Source organism: Ctenopharyngodon idella, chromosome 18 (assembly GCF_019924925.1).
Source record: "Ctenopharyngodon idella isolate HZGC_01 chromosome 18, HZGC01, whole genome shotgun sequence".
Classification (NCBI taxonomy): domain Eukaryota; kingdom Metazoa; phylum Chordata; class Actinopteri; order Cypriniformes; family Xenocyprididae; genus Ctenopharyngodon; species Ctenopharyngodon idella.
The window spans coordinates 27,889,590-27,911,992 of record NC_067237.1 but is presented as its reverse complement, the minus strand read 5'-3'; the positions used below and the strand labels follow the sequence as shown (position 1 = coordinate 27,911,992).

The 22,403-nt window shown below is 34.7% G+C and overlaps 1 protein-coding gene across 2 annotated transcripts in view; it reads left to right on the top strand.

The window, feature by feature from the left end:
* Window positions 1-22,403, top strand: part of mical3a (microtubule associated monooxygenase, calponin and LIM domain containing 3a) — a 116,986-nt gene that overhangs the window by 13,366 nt on the left and 81,217 nt on the right. Inside the window, exon 1 of one of the 2 annotated variants that reach the window (XM_051870811.1) lies at window positions 16,542-16,697. The exons of the other annotated variant lie outside the window; for it this stretch is intronic. The gene's annotated coding sequence lies outside the window, so the exon portion shown is untranslated. Of the gene's footprint in view, window positions 1-16,541; window positions 16,698-22,403 lie in introns of those variants that run through there. 2 annotated transcript variants of the gene reach the window in all.

The following is a 22,403-nucleotide window of genomic DNA, read 5'->3' as shown; positions in this document are numbered from 1 at the left end:
CCTTGACCAGTGTGATGAATTAAATAGTAGGAATCCTTTTTTTTGGCTCATTATTTGATTGAACTGCCAAAAAGATACATTTTTTAGAGAAAATTGGATTAAATGATTATTGAAATTTAAATAAAATAAAATAAAATAAAAATGCTGGACATATTATATAATTAAAATAAAGAGGAATCATTTATGGAAAGACATTCTTGGTTGTAAACTATGTTAGCATACAGTGTTTTATACAGTGTAAAATACAGTGTTTACTTTTTCATTCTTCAGTGGAACACAAAATAAGATATTATGAAATTGTCTGGTTTTTTTGTTTGTTTGTTTGTTTGTTTGTTTGTTTGTTTTTTGTCCATACAGTGAAGACAGGTCAAATGTTGTTTTGGACACTGATGACTCTCATTATATGAACAATATAACATATATATATATATATATATATATATATATATATATATATATATATATATACAGGTGCTGGTCATATCATTAGAATATCATGAAAAAGTTCATTTTTTTTATTGTAAATTATTTTTAAAAATGAAACTTTCATATATTCTAGATTCCCTACATGTAAAGTAAAACATTTCAAAAGTTTTTTTTTTTAATTTTGATGATTAGAGCGTACAGCTCATGAAAGTCCAAAATCCAGTATCTCAAAATATTAGAATATTTCCTAAGATCAATCAAAAAATGGATTTGCAAAACAGAAAAGTTCAAGTTCTTTAAAGTATGTTCATTTGTGCACTCAATACTTGGTCGGCAGCACATATTACAGCAAATGACTTGCTCCTAGCACAAATTACAGCATCAGTGAAGTGTGGCATGGAAGTGATCAGCCTGTGGCACTGCTGAGGCACTATTGAGCCTTCAGATCATCTGTATATTGTTGGATCGACTGTTTCTCATCTTTCTCTTGAAAATATCCCATAGATTCAGGTCAGGCATGTTGGCTGGCCAATAAAGCACAGTAATATCATGGTCAGCAAACCACTTGGAAGTGGTTTTTGCACTGTGGGCAGGTGCTAAAGTCCTGCTGGAAAAGGAAATCAGCATCTCCATAAAGCTTGTCAGCAGATGGAAGCATAAAGTGCTTCAAAATCTCCTGGAAGATGGCTGCATTGACTTTGCACTTGATAAAACACAATGGACCAACACCAGCAGATGTCACGGCCCCCCCAAATCATTACTGACTTCAGAAACTTCACACTAGACTTCAAGCAGCTTGGATTCTGTGCCTCTCCAGTCTTCCTTCAGACTCTGGGACCCTGATTTCAACATGAAATGCAAAATTTACTTTTATCTGAAAAGAGGACTTTCAACCACTGTTCACTGTCCAGTTCTTTTTCTCCTTAGCCCAGGTAAGATGCTTCTGACGTTGTTTCTGTTTCAGAAGTGGCTTGGTAGTCCTTTTCCTGAAGATGTCTGAGTGCGGTGACTCTTGATGCGCTGACTCCGGCTTCATTCTACTCATTGTGAAGCTCTCCCAAGTATTTGAATCGGCTTTACTTGTCAGTATTCTCAAGCTTGCAGTCATCCCTGTTGCTTGTGCACCTTTGCCTACCCAATTTCTTCCTTCCAGTCAACTTTGCATTTAATATGCTTTGATATTTCACTCTGTAAACAGCCACCCCATTCAGTAATGACCTTCTGTGACTTACTCTCTTTGTGGAGGGTGTCAATGATTGTCTCCTGGACCATTGCCAAGTCAGCAGTCTTCCCCATTAGTGTGGTTTCAAAGAACAAGAGATACCCGGAATTTATACTGTAGGGATGGTCATTTAATGAAACTCAAATGTAAATATTCTAATATTTTGAGATACTGGATTTTGGACTTTCATTAGCTGTATGCTCTAATCAACAAATTTAAAAAAAAAAAAAAAAAAAAAACTTTTGAAATGTTTTACTTTACATGTAGGGAATCTAGAATATATGAAAGTTTCATTTTTTAAAATAATTTACAATAAAAAAATGAACTTTTCATGATATTCTAATTATATGACCAGCACCTGTATATATACATAGCTCATCTAATAAACCTTGTGAGCTACTGAATAAAGTTAACCATTAACTTGAATAGCTATTTAGGCATTCTGGTATGAAAACGAATTCCTGATTAATAATTTAGGGTCTGGACCTACATTTTTTTTTTCTAGTTCAATCCTGTTTAACTCAGATATGTGTCAGATAACAAAAGTAAAATGGGTTGCAAACTGGCAGATTTGTATTTTGTACTAAAACATTTTAATTGTTATTAACTTGAAATGTTTGAGTACACTCAAACATTTAACTTAAAATTATCATGTAACCCTATTAATTAGTATATAATTGTTTAACAAGCTAATTCAGAAAATGCTAACTTGCTAATTTGCTAACATGTTTACAATAGCATAGTGTAGCAGTTGCTGATTGAGTACAGCAATATAAAGCTTTTAACATACTGTACTTGCTCTCAAACCAAGCCGCATGCACCACTTGCCACCACGATGGTAACTCTCCAAAACAGAAACTCTTCTAAATTAGCATAACAAAACATTAATCACTACTAAATCTCCCACTTAACATTAATCTTACACAAAAAACATTATATAACACTTCATTTTAGCATTTACTCTCCCTTTTGAGTGCCATGGGCAAAGCATGCTGGGAAATAGAAATCCCAGCCCAGTTCCAGTTAAACTTAAGTTCGTTTAAATTAAAAGAAATAAGTTTATAAAACTCAAAACAATGAAACAGTTCAGTTTACTTAAAATATATCAGTTCTGTGAACTTGAAAGAAAAAGAAAGTGCTAAATACTCATAAAAGTTCATTTGACTGAACTAAATTGTGTAATTTAAGTTTGTCCTACTCAAACCATTTAATATACTTACATGAAAAGTGCACTGAACACAGATTCAACACTGAGCCTGCAATACAGTGAGTGTCTGGGCATCTTTACAAAGATTCTAATTGGATTACAGTAAAACAAGGGAACTAAACATTCCCATCTTTAATCCATGATTGTTCACATAGGGAAGATCCTCTTACTATGTGTGTGGTATTATTTGGTTGTCCTAACTGGGCTGTGAGCTGTAGCTGGGATATCTGCTCTCTTGTATTTTTTGCAACATTATGTGTAAGTGAAATAATAGAATTTGTGGAGGATTTTTTTTTTCTTAATTTTGTTGAGTTTTGTTTTGTTTCCAAGTGATGTGATAAAAATTTGATTGCCATAAGTTTATACATCTTCCTGTCAGAGAAAGTTACCTTTGTTTTAGGAAAAAAATGATTCCTGTCAACACTGTCCCATCTTGAGACAGATATCTTTGTTTGAAAGAGTAAACATCTCGTTTCTATTCTTCTCTTTTTTAAATTATTACGAGGAGGGCAGGGATGTATGTTTCTTGAAACAGGACGTTGAGCACAGCGTGTTTGACTGATGTCATTTACAGCGGTGAGCGCCAAGAGTGATTCATACAGAATGATAGTCACCTCATGAAAACCAAACCACTGAAATCATGTGAGAAAATAGCTCACACAAAAATGACAATTCTGTTATTATTTAGCCTTGTGTCTTTCCAAACTCATACCAAATTATTTTTCCTTTGGAAAACAATTGTGAATATATATATATTGGATTTTTGTCATCAGAAAATGTCAAATTAATTAATTTATACATTTGGTTGTAACATACTGTGAAAAAAAAAAAGTCTTTTATAACAAACAGGCACCTATTTTTTATAGAAATGTCAGTTTCTTAAGCCAAATGCTTTAGCTGACTATATGTTTGCACATATTGCTCCAGACAAAAGTGACCTTTTACACCACTTGAAACATCAAACAGTGTTTGAATAATATTATGATCCTATAACGAGAGATCTGAGCCCTGTCAAATCTCAAAGACTTGTTAACGTCTGTATCCCACAATGCAGTGCACTTGAACTGACCTTGACCAGTGTGATGAATTAAATAGTAGGAATCCTTTTTTATTATTTGATTGAACTGCCAAAAAGATACATTTTTTAGAGAAAATTGGATTAAATGATTATTGAAATTTAAATAAAATAAAATAAAAATGCTGTACATATTATATAATTAAAATAAACAGGAATCATTTATGGAAAGACATTCTTGGTTGTAAACTATGTTAGCAAACAATTAATTTTATTACATTTGTCATTGGTAGAGAATGATTTAATCTGAAAATATCTCTGATCCTTTATCAAACAAACAGCTGAACATCTCAGACAAAGGGTGTGTCCCAACATTCTCTCTGTCCGATGCACTGATATCATGCCGTGTGTGTAATCCTGTACTGTAGGATGGAGAGCAGTTTGTTTGTGTGTCTGGTGGAGGTCAGTCTGTGGTGTAGTAACTCTAGTGTACTGCTGTGCAGCACGCTGCACAATGCTTTCTATTCTCTGCCAAGATAGAGGACAGTCTGATGGTGGACTTGTCCTCTCCTCTCTCCCTTTTGTCCCTCAGTTCTTGGTTAAAAAGGCCCTTTGTGTCCAGTTGAGATCACATGTCACAATATTTGAACAGCTGCAGTGTATGTTAGTGGGTGTGATGCAGTGGTTGTACAGTAGAACACTGCATGTACGACTGTGTGATGTACAAATTTGGTCCCAGTTTTCTCATTCTTGTTAGCTTTTTTCAGGCTTTATCCATTTCTTGAGTTTGAATTTATCATAACTGTATTCTGTATTCAAGTAGGCTACATGTAATTTTTACTGCTGCATGCTTAATTTAAATTGTTGTGCATTTGAAAGTTTGACTTGACTTGACTAGCCTTGCGATATGGCCACACGGCGGTGATTCGGCCGTAAGTAATCACAGCCGTATCGCATGGCTACAGGTGTGATATTGCGTTATACAACACGGCACGAGTGTGTAAATAAATAATAACAACAACAGAGTGTTTTTAAAAACCCTCTTTTGTGCAGAACTACTTCCTTCCGCCACAGATTCAAATCTCAAGTTGACAGTTTAACTGTTGAGCCCAAGCCTCCATTACTAATTCTAAAACGTCACTTAAGAACTAGTAACGAAGGAACATTGAGTCGCTTCATTGAAGCTTATTGTATTAGAGTAGACTGTAGTATTATGATATTATTAGAGAGAGATCGACTAAACGAGTGTATTACCTGCATCTGATATAGCATTCATTCTTCAGGCCAATGTCCATATTATATCCATTATAAAAAAATCAGTTTGAATGTCCGCAGAGGAAAGCGACATCTTTGTCTTTGTCCTTTTAAAAGTTCACAGTGCTAAAGCAACTTCCTTGTTCTGACTCACTCATAAATACAGTTTTTGCAGCTATCTAATGGTGTAATAATGTAACTTCACTGATACTATTGACAGACCCTTTCTCTATACTAAATATGGCATATTATTTAGATAAAATAATATTTATTGAACAACAATATTAAAATTAACAACAATAGCCATTATTAAAGACATAAACACAAGCAAACAATGAATATAATCAACCAAATAAATAAAAAACACAAGCAAGCAATTCAGTCAAACTTACAAAGTAGCGCTCCAGTACAGGATTTAGGTTAAATATAGCCTAAATATAAAATGATGAAATTTAATTTTAGTTTTGCTCTGGAACAAGTAATAGATTAATAAGACCAAAGATTGCCCATTTGATATACCAAATGAATTGTATTTTTAACCACTATCTACATAAGAGCCAGCGGCAAATACCCGAATGACTGGCCGAGATGAAGCTGTTCTCTGTGGGTACATGAGCACTGAATGGCTGCTGACAGCCTGGAGCTCGCATTTGCAAAAGTGTCAAAACAAATAGTAAAATAGGCGCTATGTTTATATATGAGTCACATATTTAAGGTCTAAATAACTACATTCTCGCCTAAAAAACTCTTTAAACTACATTTTGTGACATAACAACAGTAGTATTTATAAAAAATATGGTAGATTTGCTCGACCGCCATGACAGTCACCGCAAGTGGAATGATACCAACAGTGAAATAGTGCCAATGCTGATACTGGGAGAATATCGCTGTTGTATAAATGTATTTCGTTCCACTGACCTGCGTCTGTGTGTAACAAAACTAAATGTCAGGAATAGTTCACACAAAAATTCTGCAATAATTTACTCACCCTCATGTTAATCCAAGCCCATAATAGCTTTTTTCTTCATAGCCGCTCTTTTCCATACAATGAAAAAGAATGATGGCAGCGACTGTCAACCTACAAAATGATATAAAAGCACCATAAAAGTAGTCCATATTGCTCTATTCTTATATAAAATGTAGAAATCATCAATGTTTAAATAATTATTTCTGTAAAGAGGCTTTATATAATATGGCTTTAAGGTTTGAAATATTACATATATTACTTTTTATGATGCTTTCATTTATTTAAATGTATTTATTTATTTTTGTCTTGGATCTCCTCCTGCCTAAAAAACTCATTTTGTGGTCCATGCTTAGAAGAAAGAAACCTCACCGGCACAACTTATGAAGTGTTTCTTAGCTGTCCACACTTTTATGCTTTTGTTGCATTTGACTCATCTGTCATGGAGGCTTGAGATCATTTTAAGCAGAACATATTTACAATATGACATCAGTCTACTGAGAGCAGGGAAAGAGGGCTCACCCAAATGTTGCAATGCAATCTGGTTCTATTCATCAAAACATAGAATTATATATATATATATAAATGGCAATAATAAACTATATTATCTGATTTGATTTAATAATTCTGTTTTAACATTATAAATGGTTGGGATTTTTCACCCTAGAAGTCCACAGGTGCGGTCACAGGAATCCAATCTTGCTTGTTTACGAGGAATGAACATCGTGTTTTATATGCTAGCTGAACCTGTCATATAGACTGTGATTTAGGGTCATTTTGGTACTGTTTATGGCTGAGTAGCAATTAGGGCTCTTGAAAATACTGCTTGTATTGAAATGGAGTGACACTGGAGTTTGTACTGCTTATATAAGAGTGAATCAAGAGACAGAGGAGAATGTTGGCTACTGGGAGTGTGAATGAGAGGGTGAGAGAGGCTCAACTCATTCAACACTGAATTGAAGTGCAATTAAAATGCTGTGAATGATCAAATAAAGAACACATAGTCCCAAGAAGGGCCATTCTTTAAAAGATGCAGTTTGAATCAGAATACAAATACTTTATGTATCTGTGTTTGTACTTGAATATGTATGACATAAAACATCATTTCGGTTGGCCACACAGAACAACAATCCACCCAATTATATCATGTGCTACGACAGACCATAATTTAAAGTGACATCAAAGTGTTATGTAATACATTTTATAAGCAATTTGTTTTCTACATGAACAGTTCTTTTACAGTTGTACTACATTTCAAGGTGTCTAGAAACTTAAAGTAAAATAAAATGAAATGCTTGTTTGACTGTCTGAATATATGTTCAAAAGTTTGGAGTTGGAAAGATTTTTTATGTTTTTGAAAGAATCAAGAATCACAGAACCATGTCTGCATGTTAAAAAGTAATATTGTGAAATAATACAATTTAAAGGAACAGTTTTATATTTGAATATATTTTAAAATGTAATTTATTTCTGTGATGGCAAAACTTAATTTTCAGTCTTCAGTGTCACATGAAACTTCAGAAACCATTCTAATATGCTGATTTGCTGCTTTAAAAACATTTCTTATTATTATCAGTTTTGAAAAAAACAGCTGTGCTGCTTAAAGGGGTAGTTCACCCAAAAATGAAAATTCTGTCTTCATTTACTCACCCTCAAGTTGTTCCAAACCTGTATGAATTTTTTTTTTTTTTTTTTCTTTTTTTTCTGCTGAACACAAAAGATGGTATTTTGAAGAATATGGGTAACCAGTCGATGGACCCCATTGAATTCCATAGTATTTTTTTTTTCCTACTATGGAAGTCAATTGGGTCCATCAACTTTGGTTACCCATATTCTTCAAAATATCTTCTTTTGTAATCAGCAGAAGAAAGAAATTCATACAGGTTTGAAAACAACTTGAGGGTGAGTAAATTATAACAGAATTTTCATTTTTGGGTGAACTATCCCTTTAAGTTACAGGTTGATGACTTGATTGACTGTAAATCCTTGTGAGCCCAGCTTTTAGCAGGACAGTTCTGCCAGTCTGACACTGAACTGCAACCATGATGCAACTGTCTTTAAATCAATTCCTGTCTTTGCAGTCTTATAGACTGACTCACCTTGATCAATACTAATCCCTCTTACTGAACGGGATGTCAGCATGTGATCCAAATGAAATGGCTCATTTGTTGTTACAATAAACATAACAGAAGGACTCGAAGACTTTCAGCTTCAGTGTTATTTATACTCTCTGACTCTGGCTGTGATGTAGGGCAATCACTTACAAATAATGACATTTTGACCCATGCACGGCTCTGTTAGGGACTGCATTCCACCCCTGGGAACCTCTAGAACATATGTTAAAATCTCCTCTAGAATAGTATAGGAACTGCTCTGCCCTAGAAAAATATGGTTAAATGAATAATCAGCTTGAGGGCATTATAATGTGTTTGAGGAAAGAGAGAGCATTAAATTTCTTTGGCTGGCCTCCAAATATTTGCAGTGTTACATGTTCATTTTCAATAAACTCAGGCAGTGTTCAGGAAGATATATCCTGATATATCCAGATATATCCAGTATGCAGTCCACAGACCTGTAATGACGACCACAAGCAGGGCAGGAGATGAGCTGTCTGTGTCTGTACTGTTCAGGACCTTATTAGGAAATATCTGCACAGGTTCTTTGGTGGATTTCATCAGAGGAAATTAAATTTTCATGTTGTAGGTTCACTCAGACTTATGTTGCTTATAAAAGACCTGTTGGATCTTTTGACTGGTATTACATGAGATATACACACTGAATCATACCAGAGTGATCCTTTTGATCTTTTTGAACATGTTATATTGTTTTTTTTTTTCCCTCCTAACATATTTTTACCCCCTGAGATTTTAAGTTAGTAATTTAACAACATTTGCAAGTTCACGGGTCTCTAGTCACATGACATGCAGGTGAAAAAATAAAACCTTTTTTATTTAAAAATTGAAAATTATGTTTTTTAATATTACATTTGTATGATTTAGCCCCTGCAGTTCCCTCCTGAACCGCAGTTTTGGAAACACTGCAATAGATACAAAATATCAAACAGATGATAGAGATTTACTCAGAACTAACATTTTCTGATCCATTTTTTAAAATGATTTTTAACCAGTTGGTCTCGAGATGATTTTTCATACATGTATGAAGTCAGTTCCCTTCAAGTTCACACAGATGTCTTAAAAGAATAACCACCAATGTAGTCATCATATTAACATACAAACGTTCAAAAAAGTTTGCTTTAAAAGTACAGTAGTGGCCAAAAGTGATCTGTTTTTAATGACCCTACAAGTTTTACTTTGAGAGAGAAAAAAAAGCTCAGGAAAAAGCATACATTGACTTATCACTTAATATTTTGTTGGTTCTCTCTGGTTGGTTTTTGCATGTGTTCAAAACTTCTTTGTGACAAGTCTTGCCAAAAATGATGGCCGCACATAATTTGGCATGTTTCATTGCATTATCACAAATAAAACAATTGAATTTTAAAGGATTAGTTCACTTTAAAATGAAAATTACCTTAAGCTTTACTCACCTTCAAGCCATCCTAGGTGTATATGACTTTCTTCTTTCTGATGAACACAATCAGAGTAATATTAATAAATATCCTGACGCGTCCAAGCTTTATAATGGGAGGGGGGCGGGGTTGGTGGTGGTTAATAAAGTTTACTGGTGTGAGGGCGGGACAACCTGTCACTCACAGATCTCAGCAATAGCTAACCACAACAATGCAATGATCCAATCAATTCCCCATGGACAAAATCAAGTCCTGCCCTACATAGTTCGAGAAGCTGTTTCAATCGGATATACGTCACAACAGGGGTGAAAAGACTGTCGCAACTTTAATTGTTTAATTGTGGCTGAAGTGTTTGAATAGATGTTGGTAGATATAAATATTAGAGATCTCATTGTCTCTCTTGAAGAGCATCAGCTGAGGCCTGATAGGGTTCAGCTTTCTGCTCTGTTAGTTTGATATATGTATCCAGCCCCGCCCACTGGTCAATAAATAGTCTTGTAAATGGGACCCGTGATAATGAGTGCAGTGACTTTAACATGCACCATCATGAGTCACGGACTGTTAAGCATAATGCAGAGAGCCTTGTGTGTGAAGAGCCGGCAGAGAAAGGCACTTACACAAACACACACACTGATGCACTACTAATGCACTACTTCCTTCAGGAAGGACAAAAGGTATGCATTGCAGTATGAGTATGCTCTAAATCGGGGCAAGTGCAAGGTCATCTCAAATGTGATCTTTTAATGCAGCAGATTTAGTCTAATGAAGAGTGATGCATGTGTGGAGGACAGAGAGAGTTAAGACAGAGGTTAAGCAGAACCACTGCAACATATTGTGCCATCTCAGCATGAGATGTTTTCTATTGGAGCTAGATAGGGCAAGCATCACTGTCACTATTGCTAATACATTGAGAAAGAAAACAAATATTTGCTTTTAATTTGTGCCGGTTTTAATAGATTTATATGGATGACACTTGGAAAAATGTTTATGTGATGCTTCACCAGTCTGTTGTTCGTCGATATTATAAATTTTCTTTGTTTAAAAGTGCTTTTAATCATTTTAAAGCTAATGCTAAATGATATCCAATAATATGAGTTCAAATGGACATATTTCTAGTGATCCTTTAGAATGGTTATCCTGATTTGGTGCTCAAGAAACATTTGTTATTATTATCAATGTTGAAAACAGTTGTGCTGCTTAATATTTTATTGATCTTTACCTTTTAAATGGTAGTTTACATATGTACAACATTTGGTAACTTGTCAAGTTTATTGATTCAGAAAACAACAATCCAGATTCTGTCGGGTTTATGTTCTGTTTTGGTACTCTTATTTTGATTCTAGCTTAGTTCTGTTCTCTGTGTTTTTTTCCTGTCTACCTTAGTTGACCTAAGTGGTCGAAATCGCCCCCTCACAATAATACATTAAAAAGGAATTTATACCTGTATGATATTACGCTGTACCCACATTGGATCAGTGGTCGAAATCGCCCCCTCACAATAATACATTAAAAAGGAATTTATACCTGTATGATATTACGCTGTACCCACATTGGATCAGCGGTTTGAAAAATGGATGGATCATGGATGCACTGTAAAAAAGAATTGTTTGTTTAACTTAAAAAATTTACCTGGTTGCCTTAAAATTTTGAGTTCATTAAAATTAAAAATTTGAGTTAATACAATGAAGGTGACTGATTTAATCAACAGAAACTCAAAATATTATATTATCTGAACCACATTAATCATTTAAGTTGATTTGACAAAAGAATAAATGTTGTGATAACAAATCATGAAAGTAATTTTTTACAGTGTGGATGATTCTGATGCGGGTGCAATCATCTAGTCAGACACGGGGATTCATTCGGCTCTCACGGTGCATTATGGGTAATCTCCAGCTGTTGAGTGTACATCAGTTGTACACTCCTTATTGAAGTGCATTATGGGATTGAATGAGTGCACCTGATAATGTCCACTATGGCTTCAGACACCACCACAAGTGGCTGTCCCCTTAAATAGTGCCCTATTTAAGGGTATGGGGCCGATTTAGGACACAGCCCTAGTTTCCTAGTGTGCCTGTTACCATATAAACCTATTGTGTCCATCTGCCCTTTTGTTAATGCACTCATTTAGTCTTTGAATATTTGTTTTGTTTAGTGCCTTGTCCGTTCTTACTGTACATCTGCATTAAGTGGTTGTTCTGCTCCTGCGTGTTGATAATCTCTTGATTGTTCATCATTTTGAGTTATTGTTTATTAAAGTTTTACTGCTGCATTTAGATCCCGCCTTAAACTCATCCTTGCTGCAACCTACAATGACAGATTCAGACTCCATAAGATATACTTCTACTGAATCAGTTTGCCAAAAATATTATCAAAGGTTATAAACAGGGTCTTTACACTTTGTTAAATTTTTAGCAATCACAGATAACAAACAATAATCTGGAAGCAGTAATATTTTAAGTCATTGTTTTCTTAACCTTATGCCCATTGCTGTCTGCCAGAGAGAAAGAGAAGCCTGATGGGGTTGACAGGTTCTGTATTTTTTATTCATGGCTGAGACAAACCCGGCCAGTGGCTGTAGAGTAGTGGGAGAGAAGTCAATACATAATGCATGAAACAGGAGACACTGGTTTGGACATCTTCTCTGATTCTGTTGGACAGCAGTTTAGTGGGAACAGAAAGACAGAAGGACATCAGTGATGGTACTGTAAAAAAACACACACACTCACACACAACCACTGTTGTCTTTTTCATGCAGGTTTTTTTTTTTTATAAGTAAATATAAGTTGGATAATGTACAGTTGTCACGTATATGGTGGTTTTCACAAGATGCGTGACACAGAAGTTCCAACAGAAATTCTTTTAATAATAAACACAGAGAATATTCACAAGGGAATAACATTAACCACGCTAAATTGTGACTAGAACCAAGAAGGGAATGAACAAAATAGGGAGTATTTATACACAGAACATAACTAGATACAGGTGTGATTAAAAAGTAACCTAGGTGAAAAACAGGGAGAACTTAGTAACTATAGAAATGAGAATTGAACAGAAAGGAAACACAGGAACATGAACAAAAACATAGAGAAACATAACGTAACCCTGACAACCCTGAAAGGGAGGGACAAAAAACAATTTGGATTGGTTCCAAATTTGGATTTATATGAATGTATAAAGTGTATAGTTTAGTTGCTTTAATTGGATTAAATTGTTTTTCACTATTATGAATCACATTTGACCTTATAGCTCTTGCTCTTACTTTAGCTCTTACCTTGCAGTTTACCTAAAGAGTCACATTAATTTTTTTTTTTTTTTTTTTTTACATCAAACTATATTTCATGTACTCTCTTAACAGGATGTCATAAAAACTGCAAAACTAAATCTAATAAAATTAGATGTATAAATTCATGTACACTGTAAAAAAGAATTGTTGGTTTAAAACCAGTAAGTTACCTGGTTGCCCTAAATTTTTGAGTTCACTGAAATTAAAAAAAATGAGTTAACACAATGAAGGCGGTTGGTTTAATCAACAGAAACTCAAAATATTATGTTATCTGAACCACGTTAATGATCTAAGTTGATTTGACAAAAGAAAAAATGTTGTGATAAAATAATGAAAATAATTTTTTACAGTGTATGTATAACTAATCAGAAAAATGCTGTTTGAAATAGTTTTCGATGAAGTATAGCATATAAAACTGCTGGACAACAGCTGTCACTGCTTGACATTTCATGTTAACTATACACTCTTTATTAGAAAAGCTGGGAACCCCATCCATTCTTGTTGTTACTGATGAAGACTGTTGTTAATCTGGTTTGGGTGGTGCTAATGAGTTAGAGGTAAAAAGTCCACTGTGGTTTATGAAGAGTGAAATGTACAGGTATGTTGGAATGATAATTATCTTAACCACACGCGATAAGTTAATGGCCTCATTTACTTTCATTAAAATGCATTTAAGGGCAATTGGTTCCATGTACAATGTACCTGCATGCCAAGCACTATTTAATGAAGTTGACCATGTGAATACAAACTTAGGTTGACTTCAGCAGCTTTATCTTTCAATTATTACAGCGCTCTAGAATACTTGATTCTGATTGGCTACTTCTGAGAATATTTTTATATAATGACCATACTGTATATTTGACCATTGTCCCAAACATCTACTGTAACTGTGGTAGTTTCATGTCTCTCATATCACTCTATGGTCTCTTCTTACATTTTTTTATCACATTATAAATGATTTAAACTAAAATAAATCATACTTTGTATCCATTTATTTATTTATTTGGTAAGTAGTCAGGAAATAAGTAATATAAATCAGTACTGAACAAATAAACCCTGACAGGCAGGGTGATCTGGATTTCTCACTGTATTTGGAAAGCAAAACATTTAAAAGCAGTTGCTCATTTCCTTACTGTTTCACAACCCTGGACTGATCAGAACCCACAACGGTCCCACTACAATCTGAATACCACAGCCACATCTTTTATGACTTTGTGTAGTCAAAAAGCCACTTCCTACAAACACCCAAGCTTTTTCATACCAAGTGTGAAGCGAACAGTTCCACAGTGTGTAATGTCTTGTTTCTGTTTTCGGTGAGGCATTTAAATGACTTTAACAGCTCTGCATTCTGACCACAGTTCAATTTTCCTGCCTGTAAAAGAACCATAAATCTGTGGCTGTTTCTTATCATATAATTGCAGCACTTTAACTTCATCTACATTCCTTTTTTTGGCATATTGTCCTGTGTAGAATTTTTCTTATCTTCACTCAAACAGTGGCAAGAAATTTTGCCATTATTTTAGGACAGAAAAAGCAACATTAATAAAGAGCTCATTCAGAAGGACTCTTGTAACAGGTAATTCTGCCTACAACTCCCTTACCATCATCTGATAAAAGAATAATCACTGATTTATTGTTACAGGCTCTTTACTACAGGTCACACAGGTACAGATTATGGTATCACAAACTGCTAAACAAAAAATTGCCATTTCACCAGTGCCAGAAGCTCAGAGGTCCCAAGTCATTACTGTTCCTTAACTGTTATTCTTTCAGTTCCCATGCTGTCCTACTGACTATACAAACAGTGACCAGACTCAAACCTTGCTGACTAAACCAGGCATGAGACTCTGTTGCACCTTCGTCTATTTTGAGTACGAGTTTCATTTCCAAAACCAGTCAGTCCTATCTTGAACACAGGCCAGAGTGTGAATACCCATGGCCAGGTAAACTTTTGCCCCTAAATCAAAATGAGGAAATAAAATGTTTATTTTTAAAGTTTATTTTTAGGACCTATTAAACGGGTTAGTTCACCCAAAAATGAAATTTCTGTCATTAAGTACTCACCCTCATGTCGTTCCAAACCCGTAAGACCTCCGTTCATCTTCTGAACACAAATTAAGATATTTTTGATGAAATCCAAGAGGTTTTTTTTTATCCTCAATAGAAAGCAATGTAATTACCACATTCAAGGTCCAGAAAGAATACTGAGTCGGCGTTCTGACGTAGAACCTGGAGCGCTGCAACGAAAATAGCGTAGGAGAATGAGAGGGGGGAGACAAATTTGTTGAATAAAGTCGTTATTTTTGTATTGTTTTTGCACTCTTTTTGTCACTTTATAACATTAAAGTTGAACCACTGTAGTCACATGGACTATTTTTACTACTTTGTGGTAATTTCCTTGCTTTCTATTGAAGATAAAAACCTCTTGAATTTCATCAAAAAATATCTTAATTTGCGTTCCGAAGATGAACGAAGGTCTTATGAGTTTGTAACGACATGAGGGTGAGTAATTAATGACAGAATTTTCATTTTTGGGTTAACCCTTTCAGACTGTTTGCATTGCAACATCATGGGAATCATGGCATTTTTTCATTTATTTATTTATTTTTTTACAATTGTCATTATTCTAAATTCATTATTCCCATCATTCATTTCTGTATTTCAATTTTGAGTTTTGTTGTTGTTGTTGTCATATTTTAAAAGGTGATTCATCATTCTCATTAATTTAGGGTTATTCTAATCATTAATTATTAATCATTACATTTATGTAATGATTACAATGGTGCACTATTCAGATTATTATTCAAATTATTTTAAATAGTTATGTTTTTTAATTTGTTGATTCATTTAAAAAAGTCACTGTATTGCAGTATATTTTTAATAAATGTATTTAATAATTCTTTAAAAAATATATACTGCAGTTTAATGACTTATATATATATATATATATATATATATATATATATATATATATATAATTTAAATATTATATGATTGTTTAAATAATTTTAATAATATATCATAATATTAAATAAATATTATAAATAAATAATATTAAAAAAAAAAGTTTTTACTGTGTAACAGTAATATAAATTTTGGGTGAAGTTGTGTGTGCTTATTTTTTATTAAAATAATATCAAACAATCCTATTGGTCCTAAGCTTCAAGAAAAAGCACATGAAACACAGCTATGCAGCTTATGTAGGTTACAGTGTGCTGCTTTTCATAACTGTGCTGCTTACATTTGCACGCATTATATAGTATCTCACAAATCTCACACTCGGCCACTAGCCCAGTGAATAACAGTGCTGCATCTGTCCAGTGTCTGCAGTGATTTAAAATAACCCCTCTCGGCAGGAGTGCCTGCTCATGGCCAGCAGGTCAAGCTGCCACACTTGGGAGGGTGCAGGAATGCCTGGCCATCTTGTTGGTGTGTTATTTTTGTATCCTGGCAGCCATGCTGCTGGTACATTTTGTACATGTAAGGCGTGTGCACACAGTCGAGTCAGTCAAACTTAACCTCAGATCGCCACACCCACCTCCTCAAGACGCCCATTGTGTCTTCGCAGGGAGGATTTTCTTTGTAAACCAGTGACATTGCAGGGAGGAGGGGCCACCGCCTGCTTTTGCTTTCCCTCCTGGTCATGTGACACATTCCCCTTCCAGTAACCATGGCAACCAGCACTGGTCCAGCCTGTATCTTGCTGTTGTGAGAAGGGGAGGAAGAGAGAAAGGAAAAAGAGAGGAGAGAAAGCCCAAAAATAAACATACTCTTCCCAGCAGCTGTCAGAGATCGCAGTAAGTGTCGTTCACTTGGCTTCTTTGCTTTGACTCACTGCTTAGTGTGCATGCTGTAGAATAAATAAGTGGCATTCTTACTGGCTGCTTTGTTGTGATGGATGACATAATTACATATTCATTTAAATATGAGATGCTGCAATGCTAGTTAGTAGACATCAAAACAGGGCTGCAAATGCAAACAGTCATCAGAGAGATATTAGAATCCCTATCTGGAATATTATGGGTGGATCCCTGCAAATCGTTTTCATAACCTGGGATGAAGTCTCAGTGGGATGCGTGCTTCCCGTGTTTCATTAGCTTTTCATAATGGCTCTCTGCCTGCACCGTTTCTTCATTTGTGATGGAGGAATTGGGCCTTGTGTGCTCTATTTAGTTAGTAAACCTACTGTGCCGACTACAAGCTCAATTCTGGGTCACCCTGTTCTGCTGTGGAACATCCATATGTGGAATGTCCTTGTGATGGTGGAGGAGAGGTACAATGTTGTTATACTGCAGAGAGATCTGAACGTGTCGTCATTTGATGCATGAAGAATCAGCAGACTGTATGAGAGTTTTGTAAGATTTGATTGATCATTTAAAAGAATAGTCGAAATACAGAAAATAAAAAAAAAGATCTTAAGAGAAAAGAGCAAGAGAGCAAGATTATGAAACAAGATATTATATTTCAGTTAGATACATATAATCCAATAAGAATGTAAGGTATATTACAACAAATGAATGTTTGTGTGATCAGTGCATAAATAATATAGCAACTTACATTAAATCATTTGCATTAAGATACAGTGATTTTGAGAAAACTTTTCTATGAAATAATTTCTGCTGATTCTTGCTAGAGCTAAAAAAAATGGCTTATATGGATACAAACACAAGGTCAAAGCACAAAAATTACTATTTTAAAAAATGTTCTGCTTTTTAATATATGTTGATTAATTTTAAGGCATTCTATTGTGTTTTTTTATATATAAAATTACATTATTTTTCAACACATTTATATTTATTAAAATACACTTTATTAAAACAATGACCTTTACTAAAACAAACTACTGAATATAATTCAAATATTATTTTCATTTCATATCATTTTTAAATAATTTAATTTATAATAATTTAATAATATATCATAATATTTATTGATATAAATTGATTCATTTATTAATGTTCATATTAATATATTTTTGTTTGTTGTTATTAAAGAATGCAGATTTTTGTGTAACAGTTATTAGAATTTTTTTGTGAAATTGTGCTTAGATTTTAATAAAATAATGTCATATATAATAGGCATTATATATATTAAAATATATATAAGAGTCATATATATATACACACACACATATATTTACAAACTTTTGTTAGATGCAATTAATCGCAGTTAATCGATTTGACAGCACCTATAATATATATATATATATATATATATATATATATATATATATATATATTAGTGTGTGTGTATGTCGAATAAATAAATAAATAAGCAAATAAATAAATATATTCACAATTTAAAATTGTTGTCTCCTAAGATGACAATATTATCAGATGCCAGGTTGTGTCTTGATACTGATGTAGGTCGATTCCAAGTGCAATTTTATCATTGTAATATAATATGATATGATTGATAACAGTAACATTATTGCCTTTTACGTGTTATTTTTTGTAGTCCTCAGTAAAGTCACCTTTATCACATAAAAGAGTAGAGCCATTGCATCTGTATATCTTGTAGCATCTGTTGGTCCATGTTTTCATCATAAATGACAGAGCCTTTGTTTTGGGTTATGTTGGTCTTCTTTGTTTTCCAGGAACACAGGCATTTCTTTTACTCTGAACTGTAGATTAAGTCATTTCTTTGTGGAATGCCATGTTTAGATTCTCTTACGTGAATTATTTCCTTTGTGCCGTAACACCAAACAGATGTAGACTGTCATCGAGTCATCACATGAGTTATGTGTCTAGTCTGAGAAGTCTAGCTTTTAACTTGCTCGTATTTAGTTTTTAGGTTGAAAGCCTTCAAATTATCCTTCTATGTTCAATAATGACCTAATTACTGCTGATGAAAGTATCAGTACTGCTAGTAGTCATTCTAGGGTTTGGGATTTGAACACACCACTAACCTCATTTATTAGATTTTGGAATGTAACTCATCCCTGGATTGTTTTTGTTGTAGATGTTAATTTCTTGGTGATCCAAAAAACAAACAAACATCCAGAACACCCTAGCAACCACATAGCAACGTCCTAGCAACCAAGTTTTGTATGAGCAAGCTTCATATAGAATAATCTAGTTAGATCTAACTTTTTAAAGCCTGCATGCTTTAGTGCATTTTAGAGCAGAACCACAGGACTGCGCTAAGGATTCTAGAGTATTTGCTGCTATCTTTCTAAATGACTTCACTACTAAAGAATGCTCTTTTCACATTTTCTGGACCAGCACATCAGCTAAGCAGTGTGAAATCTGCTATCTGGCCAGGATCTGGGAGCACTCTGTAAATCAATCTGGAAAAGGAGAAATGCTTAAATTTAAGTGCGACAACTTAAGTGGGATTGTAAATCTCTTACAGTATATTGTGGAGCTGGAAAAATGTGTTAATATGCAGTTGAATTAGAAGGTGAAGGACTTCAGATCTGTGAACAGGACTAATAGTTTATGGAGATGTTAAATTTATGTATACTGTATGTACTACTGTTCAAATGTTCTTGTTCTTCTTCTTAAACCGAATTTTACAAATGTCACTTTGATCAATTTAATGCATCATTGCTGTATAAAAGCATTCATTAATAATAATAATAATAATAATAATAATAAAAACTAGCCTATATATGTGACGCGTGCGGGCAAAATGAGTCTGAATGCGCAAGGGTTATTTACGAGCTACAGGCAAAACAAGTCAAAAATGTAGATTTTAGGTCGAATTTGAGGTTTTCACAAAAAATGAGCTCATTAAGTTCTCATCTAGCGATCCAAATGCTTCAAATAGCAATTAAACATCTAAAAGTATCTTTATTTGTATGTTTTCTGAGAGAAGTACCTTTCCTTTGTCCATGAAAAATACTGTTTTTCTCTGCTCGCTTCACCACTCGCTCTTCCCCTCAGCAACTTCCTCATTAGTCCAAATTTGGTATAGTTTTAAAGCGCAGCATTCCAACTTTGTGAATATTCATAGCAATTTTTTGATGGCATGAGTCTGAACCAATGAAATGTGATTTTAAAACTCATGCGGATGTAAACAAAACGATCTTACTCGCGCTGACTGACAGATCCGAAGCGGATCACACAAAGACGCCTCACAGCGCGCGATCCCGATATAGGCCTACACATCATAGAATTACAGTAGACCTACTTCAAAATATAAAAGTAAAATATTGAAAAAACAAAAGTTGAATATATATATGTTCCTATAGATATTTGGTTTTGACGAGGTGTATGCCAAATTAGGTGTTATTAACAGCACTGCGCACTATCTAGTGGACTTTTGTTTTCAAGCACTCAATTCACTCTCGCATGGGCTGTTGTACAGTACACACTGTCCGTGCCATCACAAAAATTGGGCTGCACGGGGAGTGCGGATGTCCGCGAAGCCTCCTGATGACGAAAATGTCACGATGCGGACGGTGCACGGACGCCCGAAGTATACTTTAGGGTTAAGCCCGTAATAGCGGGCCCCCAATCCGCCCGGGCCCATATGCACGTGCATACCTTGCATGCCCAGACGCTACGCCACTGCCCTAAACCTATAACCTTAAACCCATATTAGTACTACTTTCTTAGGTAAGTAGGCTACACTGTAAGTACACGTACTGTAACCAAAAGTTTTTATCTTCACTTATGGAGTGAAGAAAGGTTCTCACAACAGCTTGTGTTGATAGGCCGTAGATTTAGTGTGGCATAACACAGAGGCAGACTAAAGCTGTGGATGATGCTCTTGCTCAACATAGAAAGATAAACTGAAACCATCTGCAATGGAATCTATGCACTTCAAAAAAAAAGAAAAAAAAAAAAAGAAAGTCACAATATGGCGCATACCCTTGGGGAGAACTTTTGGCTCAAATGCACGCTCTGTTACTGTTCTGGTAATAGATTTAACACAAGATGTTACTGATTTTTATAGCATAGAAACCTGAATCCTATATATTCTGAATCAATCAATTCATAATGGCAGATTAAAGGTATAATTTAAAATAAACATTCCAACCTGAATTCCGGAAAAGTTGGGACTTTTTTTTTTTTTTTTTTTTTTTTTTGAATAAAATGAAAACTAAATGACTTTCAAATCACATGAGCCAATATTTTATTCACAATAGAACATAGATAGCATAACAAATGTTTAAACTGAGAAATTTTACAATTTTATGCACAAAATGAGCTCATTTCAAATTTGATGCCTGCTACAGGTCTCAAAATACTTGGGATGGGGGCATGTTTACCATGGTGTAGCATCTCCTCTTCTTTTCAAAACAGTTTGAAGACATCTGGGCATCGAGGTTATGGGTTTCTGGAGTTTTGGTATTGGAATTTGGTCCCATTCTTGCCTGATATAGGTTTCCAGCTGCTGAAGAGTTCGTGGTTGTCTTTGACATATTTTTCATTTAATGTTGCTCTAAAACTTTTATATACCTTTCAGCATTCATAGTGCCTTCCAAAACATACAAGCTGCCCATACCGTATGCACATATGCACCCCGATACCATCAGAGATGCTGGCTTTTGAACTGCACGCTGATGACACGCTGGAAGGTCTCCCTCCTCTTTAGCCCAGAGGATGTCAAATTTGGACTCGTCTGACCATAGAACACTTTTCCACTTTGAAACAGTCCATTTTAAATGAGCCTTGGCCCACAGGACACAATGCCGCTTCTGGACCGTGTTCACATATGGCTTCCTTTTTGCATGATAGATCTTTAGTTGGTATCTGCAGATGGCACGGCGGATTGTGTTTACCGACATTGGTTTCTGGAAGTGTTCCTGGGCCCATTTAGTAATGTCATTGACACAATCATGCCGATTAGTGATGCAGTGTCGCCTGAGGGCCCGAAGACCACGGGGCATCCAATAAAGGTCTTCGGCCTTGTCCCTTACTCACAGAGATTTCTCCAGTTTCTCTGAATCTTTTGATGATGTTATGCACTGTAGATGATGAGATTTGCAAAGCCTTTGCAATTTGACGTTGAGGAACATTGTTTTTAAAGTATCCACAATCTTTTTACGCACTCTTTCACAGCTCTGCCCATCTTTTTATTTCTGAGAGACTCTGCCACTCTAAGACATCCCATTTATAGCTAATTATGTTACAGACCTGATATCAATTCACTTAATTAGTTGCTAGATGTTCTCCCAGCTAAATCTTTTCAAAATGTCTTGCTTTTTCAGCCATTTGTTGCCCCCGTGCCAACTTTTTTGAGACCTGTAGCAGGCATCAAATATGAAATGAGCTCATTTTGTGCATAAAATTTTATAATTTCTCAGTTTAAACATTTGTTATGTTATCTATGTTCTATTGTGAATAAAATATTGGCTCATGTGATTTGAAAGTCTTTTAGTTTTCATTGTATTCAAATTTGAAAAACGTCCCAACTTTTCCGGAATTCGGGTTGTATATAAGTTACACATTTCACCTTTAAGGTTCCGCAATCACACTCTGAGTGGGTGTTCAGTGAGTGATAGTATTATAAGAACGCTCAAAGACGGGAACAGTGCTTTCCGTTTAAAGGTA